Source organism: Mustela nigripes, chromosome 5 (assembly GCF_022355385.1).
Source record: "Mustela nigripes isolate SB6536 chromosome 5, MUSNIG.SB6536, whole genome shotgun sequence".
NCBI classification, from domain to species: domain Eukaryota; kingdom Metazoa; phylum Chordata; class Mammalia; order Carnivora; family Mustelidae; genus Mustela; species Mustela nigripes.
In genome coordinates this window covers 98768330-98778684 of record NC_081561.1, presented here as the reverse complement: position 1 = coordinate 98778684, position 10355 = coordinate 98768330, and the positions used below count along the sequence as shown (strand labels likewise).

The 10355-nt window shown below is 35.9% G+C and overlaps 1 pseudogene; it reads right to left on the bottom strand.

Moving 5' to 3' along the window:
* Window positions 1-1328: 1328 nt before the first annotated feature.
* On the bottom strand, window positions 1329-2004 carry LOC132017421 (protein MEMO1-like; annotated as a pseudogene).
* Window positions 2005-10355: the final 8351 nt, after the last annotated feature.

Sequence of the window (10355 nt, the reverse complement as noted above, 5' to 3'; positions counted from 1 at the left end):
TCATGATGAAGGTTTCTAAAGGTAGCCTTTCCAACAGACCAAAAGGATATCAAAACTTCAGGTGAGTTTGAAATGTTTTATAATTTAAATGAAAATTAATAATAATAATAATAATAATAATAATAATAGCCACAGAAAGGAACTAGAATGTTTCAGGTATATAATGTATCAGTCCAGGAAGTGAGAAACTAACCAGTCTATTTTTAAAGCCAAAACAGTTAATGGAAGTGAAATGACTTACACTGGGGTGCACAAACCCTTTCAAGTCTATATTTTTGTATCCTTTGGTTCCTAGTAGTGCAATTGCTGGATTAGAGAGTAGTTCTATTTTTTAACTTTTGGGAGACTATTCTGTTTTAACTTTTGGGGAGACTCCTTACTGTTTTCCAAAGTGACTGCACCAGTTTGCATTCACACCAATAAGGCAAAAGGGTCCCCCTTTCTCTGCATTTTCGCCACCATCTGTCATTTCCTGAGTTGTTAATTTTAGCTATTCTTACAGGTGTGAGGTGGTATCTCATTGTGATTTTCATTTGTATTTCCTGATAATGATTAATGTTGAGCAACTTTTCATGTGTCTGTTAGTCATCTGGATGTTTTTGGAAAAATGTTTATTCATGTCTCTGCCCATTTCTTATCTGGATGATTTGTTTTTTTGTGTTTGTGTTTGATAAGCTTTTTATAGATTTTGGATACTAACCCTTTATCAGATATGTCATTTGCAAATACCTTCTCCCGTTCTGCTAGTTGTCTTTTGATTTTGTCAACTGTTTGCTTTGCTGTGCAGAAGCTTTCTATCTTGTTCAAGTCCTAATAGTTCATTTTTTATTTTGTTTCCCCTACCTCAGGAAACATATCTAAAATATATATAAAATACAAAAAAAATATTGCTATAGTTGATGTCAAAATGGTTGCCACCTGTGTTCTCCTCTAGGATTTTGATGGCTTCCTATGTTGTATTTAGGTCTTTCACCAATTTTGAATTAATTTTTGTGTATGGTGTAAGAAAGTGGTCCAGTTTCATTTTTCTGCATGTTGCCGTCTTCTTTTCCCAACATCATTTGGGTTTTTTTTTTCTTTTTAAGATTTTATTTTTTTGACACAGAGAGAGAGACCACAAGTAGGCAAAGTGGCAGGCAGAAGAAGAGGGAGAATCAGGCTTTCCACTGAGCAACGAGCCTGATGCAGGGCTCGATCCCAGGACCCTGGGATCATGACCTGAGCTGAAGGCAGTCGCTTAATCAAGTGAGCCACCCAGGCACCCTGAGTTTTCGCAACATCATTTGTTGAAGAGACTGTCCTTTTTCCATCCATGAGGATTCAGAGCTTCAGTGGACCATGAGTGGTCCCCCTGAATAACTCACTGTACTGTCTTGCCAGTTCCTACACTGGCCTAACTGGCCATAATTCAAAAAGGAAAGGCTCATATTGATTCTGTTCTTCTGGAGCTCTGTGATAGCATTTAATAACACCACAATGGGACGTCTTCCACATACAGGATTATGGTATTTCTTTAAGTAATTGCTAAAAGATACAGGATCTGGTTGTTCTGTCATACTCACATCCATTTTCTCTAGATGTCCAATGGATCTATAAATCTCTCCTGGGTTCATCATAGTAACTGTAATAGAAACTTAGACCCCAATGGCCAAAACCAGAAGAAACCACAAAGAGATTACTAGGATCCCCTAGATATTTACTGAAGAGTTTTTTTGAATTCCTGTTCTTTTGACTTAGTCAGAGCTCCATCCAGTACAAGAATAATGTAAACTCATCCTTATGGCTTTCCATGGCTTTAGCTGTATAAGGCAAAAGCATTTCAATACTGTGCTCATCTTTATTTCTCTGCAGAGACATGTGTTCAAACACTCTTGTCTTCCGTAATTCTTCATAAATCTTTTGGTCAATATAAAGGACATATAGAGGTGTCTGAAGGCCCAAGGATGAAAATTCTCTGGGTAACAGATGGACTCACTTGTTTGTAAGCATGAGCAGCACAAGACCCACAGTATGGCTATCCTGAGTGGGGTGCAATAATGGCTTTAGCAGGTCTTTTATAGTCTGTACTTGTGAGAGCCAACCTTCTAGCTGTGATCCCAAAGCTGTGAAGCTCCTAGCATGTGAGCTCCTAGGAAGCTCCTAGCTTCCCAGCAGACCACTTAGTTGGACATCTTGGTGCCTGTGTCACCTATGGTGCCCAAGGATGAATGTATATCCCTCACTTCCAATCTGAAGATGTCTTTAGGTCTAAAATAATTCTCTTGTAGGCAGTACATTGATGGGTCTTATTTTTTTAATCCATTCTGATACTTTATGTCTTTTGATTGGAATATTTAGTCCATTTACATTCAGAGTGATTATTGATAGATATGAATTAAGGACCATTGTGTTACCTGTAAAGTTGGTGTTTCTGGTGATGTTCCCTGTTCCTTCCTAGTCTTTGTTGCTTTTGATCTTTCTTTCCCACTCAAAGAGTCCCTTTAATATTTCTTACAGGGCTTGCTTTTGTTTGACTGGAAAAAAACTATCTTTCCCTCTGTTCTGAATGAGAGCCTTGCTGGATAAAGTATTCTTGGCTGCATATTTTTCCCACTCAGTACATTGAATATTTCCTGCCACTGTCTTCCGGCCTGTCAAATTTTTATAGACAGATCTGCTGTGATCATGATATGTCTTCCTTGTAGGTTAAGGACTCCTTTTCCTGCTGCTTTCAGAATTCTTTCCTTGTCTGTGTATTTTGTGGATTTGTCTATGAAATATCTTGGTGACCGCCAGCTTTTGTTGAATTTAATGAGAGTTCTCTGGACTTTTCGGGTTTCAATGTCTGTTTCCATTCCTGGATTAGGGTAGTTTTCTGCTATAATTTCCTCAAATATACCTTCTGCTCCTTTTTCTTTCTCGTCTTCTTCTGGGATTTCTGATACAAATGTTACTACATTTTAAAAGGAGTCACTGAATCCCCTAAGTCTACATTTGTGACCCAATACTTCCTCTTTTTTTTTTTAGTTTCATTATTTTCCGTAATTTTATCTTCTATACCACTGATTCATTCCTCTGGTTCATCCATTCTTGTTGTTATTACATCCAATTTGGTTTTACCATTCAATTATAGCATTATTTTCAGCCTGACTAGTTTTTAGTACTTTTATCTCTGTAATAAGGGGTTCTCTAGCGTCTCCTATGCTTTTCTTAAGCTCAGCTAGTATCCTTATGAATATTGTTTTAAATCCTGGTTCAGACACCTTTCTTGTATCTGTATTGATTAAATATCTGGCTATTATTTCTTCCTGTTCTGTTTTTGGGGTGAATTCCTCTGTCTTGTCATTTTATCTGAGTCACTGTTTTTTGTTAGGAAAGCCTGTTGCATTTCTGCTCCTGAATAATAACTATACTAGGAAGAGGTCCAAAAAATATAAAAAGAAAAGAAGCAAAATCCTATTTCCCCTAGAGGTGGACCTTTGATTGTAGCACTTTATGATCAGTAGACTTGGTACATGGGAGGGTTTGTGCTGGTCTTCTGGGGATGAGGCCTGCTGCACAGATTCTCAGGCTGACTTGCCCTAATAGAGATGAACCTGCAGGGTGCAGCAGAGTGGGACTTGGTGTAGTGGCTACAGCCTCCACCGGGTGGTGCTGTTTTGCTCACTGAGATTGGTCAGTGATGATGGTGGTTGGGGGAATGGCATCAGCCAGCTAGCTCTCTTGTCTCTGGATGGAGAGCTTGTACTGCCACTCTTCAGGAAGCCTTCACAGAAGAACAGCCCTTGTTGTGTTCCTGGCTTCTACTAGATCTCTGCCTTCACCCTACCTGCATCTGAGCTGTTCATCTGCCAGGTGGCACAGTATTCCTGTGTGGCTGTGTTTTAAAACTCTAATTTTAGAGATCCCACAGTGAAGACCCATGCTGATCTTCTGGGGGAGGGCCTTGCTGTACTTTTGCCATTTGTCAGTTTGTCCTGGAAACTGGTTGCACAACCATGCAGTGGTTTGGATTCCATGGTAAAGTATAGCCAAAACCTGGCACCAAGCAAGGTTTGCTGCTCTCAGTCAGTGTTTCTGTTCCTATGCTAGTGAATGGGGCAGCTCAGTAGCACCTGCTGGGTTCCTATAGCATTTTCTTAATTTCAGTGTGAAGTGCATCACCCAATCAAGATAGGATTAAAGTATATACTGGCATAAAACTAATTTTTTGGATTGGATTTTTTTTTTAGTTTAATATTCTAACATTTTTATATGTGACATTTTATGATGTTACAGAAGTGGTCTTGCAATCTTATATAATTTATTGTAGTGATATTTAAATCTCTGTGACTAGAAGCCCTAGTGTTCAAATCTCAGCTCTACCATTTGATCTTGGGTAGATTACTTAACCTCTTTCTGCTTCAGGTTTTTCATCTGTAAAATGGGAATAATCCAATAATACTTGCCTCACAGGATTGTTGTGAGTGGGAAAAGTCAGTAAATTTAAGGTGTGTGGAACATTTCCTGACACAGTAAAAACAGAGTGTTTTGTTTTCAAGAATTTGCCTAAACTATTAGAGTTTCTATTTCATCATCTGAAAGAGTAGATTATATGTCATAGAACTATTAAAAGAATCAAATTGAAAATCTGAGAGTAAATAATCAGTAACATGAAAAGCAAGAGGTTATATTCTCCTTATTCTGTAGCTACTTTCAAATACTAATGCATTAGTAAACAAAAAATGGTACTAAACATTGTCATGATAAGCAGGTATGTCCAAACTCATTGCTCTTTTTGTCCTACTGATGCACTGTTTTCTTAAAGATAGTCTAGAAATTTCCTTTTACAGATATATCTGAGAGTAGTTGCCCAAACCAACTCCTAAATAAAAGAAGTTTCCTCTCCTTTTGTATTAGTGTTCTAAGAAAAGACCACAAAAAAGACTATTGTGTATAGAGAAGCCTGATAAGTTTATTTAGGCATTTTTATAAGCTTTAATTTTTACTTTGCAATGTGGCATGCATAAGAACATGTACTTTAGAGTAAAGGTTTCCTTTATGTTAAATTCCTGAATTCCTGACTACTACTTGCTGTGTGGTGATGGACAAGTTGCCTGTGTTTTGGTTTCTACATTAGTAAAAACAACAACAACAAAAAAAAGGATATTTAGAGTACTTTAACCTGTTGAATTGCTGTTCTGAAAGACTTACTACATATAAAAGATTTACAACTACACATGGTACATGCTAAGACCTTGATAAATATTAGTTATTGTGATAATTATTATTGTTTTTTGTGTTTCATTGTAGAGTAGCAACAGAGTAAACTGAAGTTTAACTTTCTTAAAATATTTTATTTATTTATTTTTAGGGGGGAGAGAGAGCACAAACAGGGGGAGGGGCAGAGGGAAGGGGAAAGAGAGAGCATCCCAAGCAGACTTTGTGCTGAGAGCAGAGGCTGGCACAGGGCCCAATACCATGACCCTCAGAGCATGACCTGAGTCAAAATCAAGAGTCAGATGCTCAAGTGAAAGCCAACCAGGAACACTGAAGTTTGCATAATTTTATGTTGTGCATGAAACATTACAAAATAAAACAAATCTAAACCAAATAAAATGATGTCAGCAAAAATGGTGGATAAAAGACCTCTGAATATTCTCCCCTACATAAAATGAGAACAATGGCAGTAATTGTTACAATTTTTTTTACAGAACTCTAGAAATTAACCAAAGGCTTGACAGAGTCTGTAAAAATAGCTGAATTGCAATAAAAAGAGTAATTATTATGGCATTTTAACTTTCCACATTCCAATACCCTTCTGCCAAGATCTATAGTAACCTTAAAAACAACAGCCCATAATCAGGGTGAAAACCAGCAGCCTGGCAGCATTTGAAAGTGTTCAGTAGGGTTGGAGTTCCTCCAAAGACCCATTTCCAGAAAATTATCATTATTTTACCTGTCAGATGTTTCTTGCTGACAAGGCTGTTTTTACTCAATCTGACTAGGAACTTACCTAGTAAGAATAACCTTTTCCCTGGGGCAGCTGTCAAAAACAATTAGAGGCATTGTTAAATGTTTTGACTGCCCAAGATTATGGTTAACAGTTGGAGCAAACAATAGGCTAACTAAATAACTTTAAAGAAGTCTGGAAAATGAGATGTCCATAGCAGGCTTTGAAAAGACCTGACATACTCCTGAGGATCTGGGAGGTCATCTGCGTGCTTAGAGCTATTCATATACCACGGGATGTATTTATGCTAACAGAAAACCTGAGAAGGACCCAAACACTTGTCTTCATTTGTTTGGACTGCTATAATACAAATACCATAAAGTGAATGGCTTATAAACAACAAACATTTATTTCTCTTCTAGAAGCTGGGAAGTTCCAGATCATGGCACCTACAGATTCAGTGTCTGATGAAGGCCCACTTCCTCATAGATGGTACTACCTCAGTGTGTCCTCACATAATGGAAGGGTCAAAGGATCTCTCTCACAAGAAGAAGTGTTACAGAAATGCTAATTCCATTCATGAGGGCTCTGCAGGTGTGATCCAATCATCTCCCAAAGGCCCAAGTCCTAATAATATCACTTTGGAGGTTGGGATTTCAAAATCTGAATTTTAGAGGGGTTATACCAATTTTCAGACCACCTCAGCCCTCATTTCTGATTCACCCTGAGGCTCTCTGTGTATGATGAAAGCAAAGGCTAAGATAGGGTTGGTTGCAAACTACCTAGCTGAGTGCTGAGGACAACCTCAAAAACACTCATAGCCCCCTCAGCAGAGATTGCAAGAGTTATTGTTTCCATGAATTTAAGGAATTCTCTCTCCAGTCACTAGTTAACCACCAAGAACTGAGCAGAAAATTTAGTGACAAGACAAATAATTCAGACTTTATAGAATTAGTGCAAAAAGGTCAATAACAGCAGCAGCAACCAACAGCAACATCAACAAACCCTGGGCACAGGGGATAATTTGATTTCTAAGTTGTTGCATTATATTATTTAAAGTGTCTGAATTTCAACAAAAAGTTATGAGATATACAAAGAAATATGAGAGTATAGACCATACATAGGACTGCCCCTGTGGAAGCCCAAATGCTGACACTTTATTTGTTGACACAAATACTTTAAATCAGCTCTTTTAAAAAATGCTCAAATAACTAAAAGAAAGAATGTCTAAAGCATTAAAGGAAAGTTTGAGAATGCTGTCTTACTAAATTGAAATTACAAATAAAAAGACAGAAATTAATTAAACAAATAGACTATAGTTGAAAAGTACAATAACTGAAATAAAAAATTCACTAGAGAGGCTTAACAGCAGATTTGAATGGGCAGAAGAAATAACCAGTAAACTTGAAGGTAAATCAATTCTAATTGCCCAGTTTTAGAAACAGAAAGACAAAAGAATAAAGTAAAATAAACAGATTCTCAATATCAGTGGAATACTACCAAACATATCAATATATGCATAATGATATTTCCAGAGCTATGAAGAAAGAAAGGTAAAGTAAGAATATTTGCACAAATTATGGCTAAATGCTTCTCAAATTTGATGAAAAAGGTTATTGACATGTCTAAGAAGCTCAATGAACTCCAAGTAGGAAAACTCAAAGAGATCTATACCATAGATAAATTAGTGACAAATTATCAAACTGTCAATGACCAAAGACAAAGAGGAAATATTGAGCACAGAAAGAGAGAAATATCTCAGTAGGTACAAGGTATTCCTAATAAGATTAATAGCCAGTTCCCCATCAGAAGAAATGAAAACAAGATGGCAGTATGAGGATACATTCAAAGTGTTGGAAAAGAAAGATGGTTAACCAAAACTATCTTTCAAAACTATCTCTAGCAAAACTATCCTTCAAAAATGAAGGGGAAATTAAGACATTTATAGATAAGCAAAACTGAGAGTATTCATTACTATCAGACTTCCCCTGTAAGAAATCATAGAAAGTTTCCTTCAATACCAAATGAAAAAACATTAGATAGTAACTCAAGTCCAAAAGATGAAATAAAGAGTACTGGTAATAGTTGCTACCTAAATAAGTTAAAAAAAAATTCAAATGTATTTTTACTTTTAAAGTTTTCTTTTATAATTTATTTATTAAATTTTGTTTGAATACTGTTGACACACAATGTTACATTAGTTTCAAAGGTACAACATGTGATTCAACCACTCAGTATATTATCCTATGCTCATTTACAAGTGTAGCTACCATCATACAATGTTATTGCAATATCATTGACGATAATCCCTATGCTGTGCCTTTTATTCCCAAGACATTCATTCTATAACTGGATGCCTATATCTCTCAGGACTTTCACCCATTTTTCCATTTCTCACCCCCTTCTCCTCTGGCTACTATCAGTTTGTTCTCTTTTACAACCAGTTTAAAATTATTTATTTAATTTAAAATTAAATAATTTAGAATTACTGTATAAAGCAATAATTATAAATCTGCTGATAACCATATACAGCATAGAAACATGCAATTTGTATGACAATAAAAGCACAAAGGAGGGGATGGGAATGGACTGCATGGGAGCAAAGTTTTTATATACTATTGTATTTAAATTAGTATTAATCTGAACTAGATTTTTAAAGAAGATTTTATTTATTTATTTGATAGAGAGATAGAGAGCTTAAGTAGGCAGAGCGTCAGACAGTGGGAGAGGAAGAAGCAGGCTCTCCACTAAGCAGGGAGCCCAATGTGGGGCTCAATCCCAGGACCCTGGGATCATGACCTGAGCCAAAGGCAGCTGCTTAATCGACTGAGCCACTCAGGTGCCCCTGAACTAGATTTTTAAAGTTAAAATATTAATCATAATACTCAGCCCAACCACTAAGAAAATAACCAAAAATATATAGTTAAAGAAACAACAAGGTTATTATACACAAGAAAATGCCTATTTAACACAAAGAAGGTAGTACTGGAAAAATAGAGGAATAAACAAGATATAAGACATACAGAAATAAGTAGCAAAATCACAGATATAAATCCTAATGTATTAGAAATTACAATGTGTAAATACTCCACGTGGTCTAACTCTATTCTGTGTACAAGATACACATTTAGACTAAGACACAAAGATATTAAAGTATAGAAAAAGGCACACCTTGCAATCAGTAACCAAAAGAGAATGAGCGTAGCTCTATTAATAGCAAAGTAGACTTTAAGACAAAAATTGTTACTGGGAAGGACATTTTGTAATAATGAAAGGGTCAAGCCCTCAAGATGATATAACTATAAACATATATGTGAATATCAGTGCCCAAATTATATGAAACAAAACTGACAGAATTGAAAGTGGAAATAGACTGTTCAACAATAATAGCTGAAGACTTCAAAACTCACTTTCAGTATTTGATAAAGCAGTTAAAGGACCAGTAAAGAAACAGAAGACTTGAACAATACTATATACCAGTTAGACCTAATGGATACTTATAGAACACTCTATAACAACAGAAGAATACATCTTTTTCTCAAGTGCACATGAAACATTTTTCAGGATAGACCCTATCCCTGTGTATGTAAGTGATACAGAGTATATTCTCTGATCACATGCAATAAAATTAGAAGCCAATAACAGAAGAAATTTAGTAAATTCACAAATAAATGAAAATTCATATATAAGCAGTGGATCAAATAAATCATAAGAGAAACTAGGAAATTCCTTGAGATAAGTGACATTGTAAACATAATATACTGAAACTTAATGAAACTTAATGAAATGAAATACAATATACTGAAACCTCATGAAATAAAGTAGTGCTTACAGGGAAATTTGTTGCTATGATGCTTAAATCAAAAGGAAGAAAGGGGCATCTGGGTGGCTCAGTTGGTTAGACCTCTGACTCTTGATTTCAGCTCAGGTAGTGACCTCAGGGCTGTGAGATTAAACCCTGCACCAGGCTCTACACTGGGCATAGAGACTGCTTGGGATTCTCTCCTTCTGCCCCTCCCTTTATCGCTCCCTCCCTCCCCACTCTCACTCTCTAAAAAAATAAAAAGAGAGATGTCAACTTAACTTAACCTTCCACTATAAGTCTAGAAAAATAAAACAATCTAGAACAAAAAGAAAAAAAATAAGAACTAAAGTAAAAATAAATGAAATAAAGAATAGTAAACAATAGAGAAAATAATGAAATCACAGTGGGTTCTTTGAAAAGATCAGTACAATTAACAAACCTTTAACAAAATAATCAAGAAATAAGGAAGCATCAAATTAATAAAATCAGAAATGAAAAAGGGAATGTTATGACTGACTTTAGAGAGGTAAAACAAATTATGAAGGGATATAAGAACAATTGTACATCAACAATTAGATAACCTAGATGAAATGGAGAAATTCTTTGAAAGACACCCAAACTACTGAAACAGACTCAGGA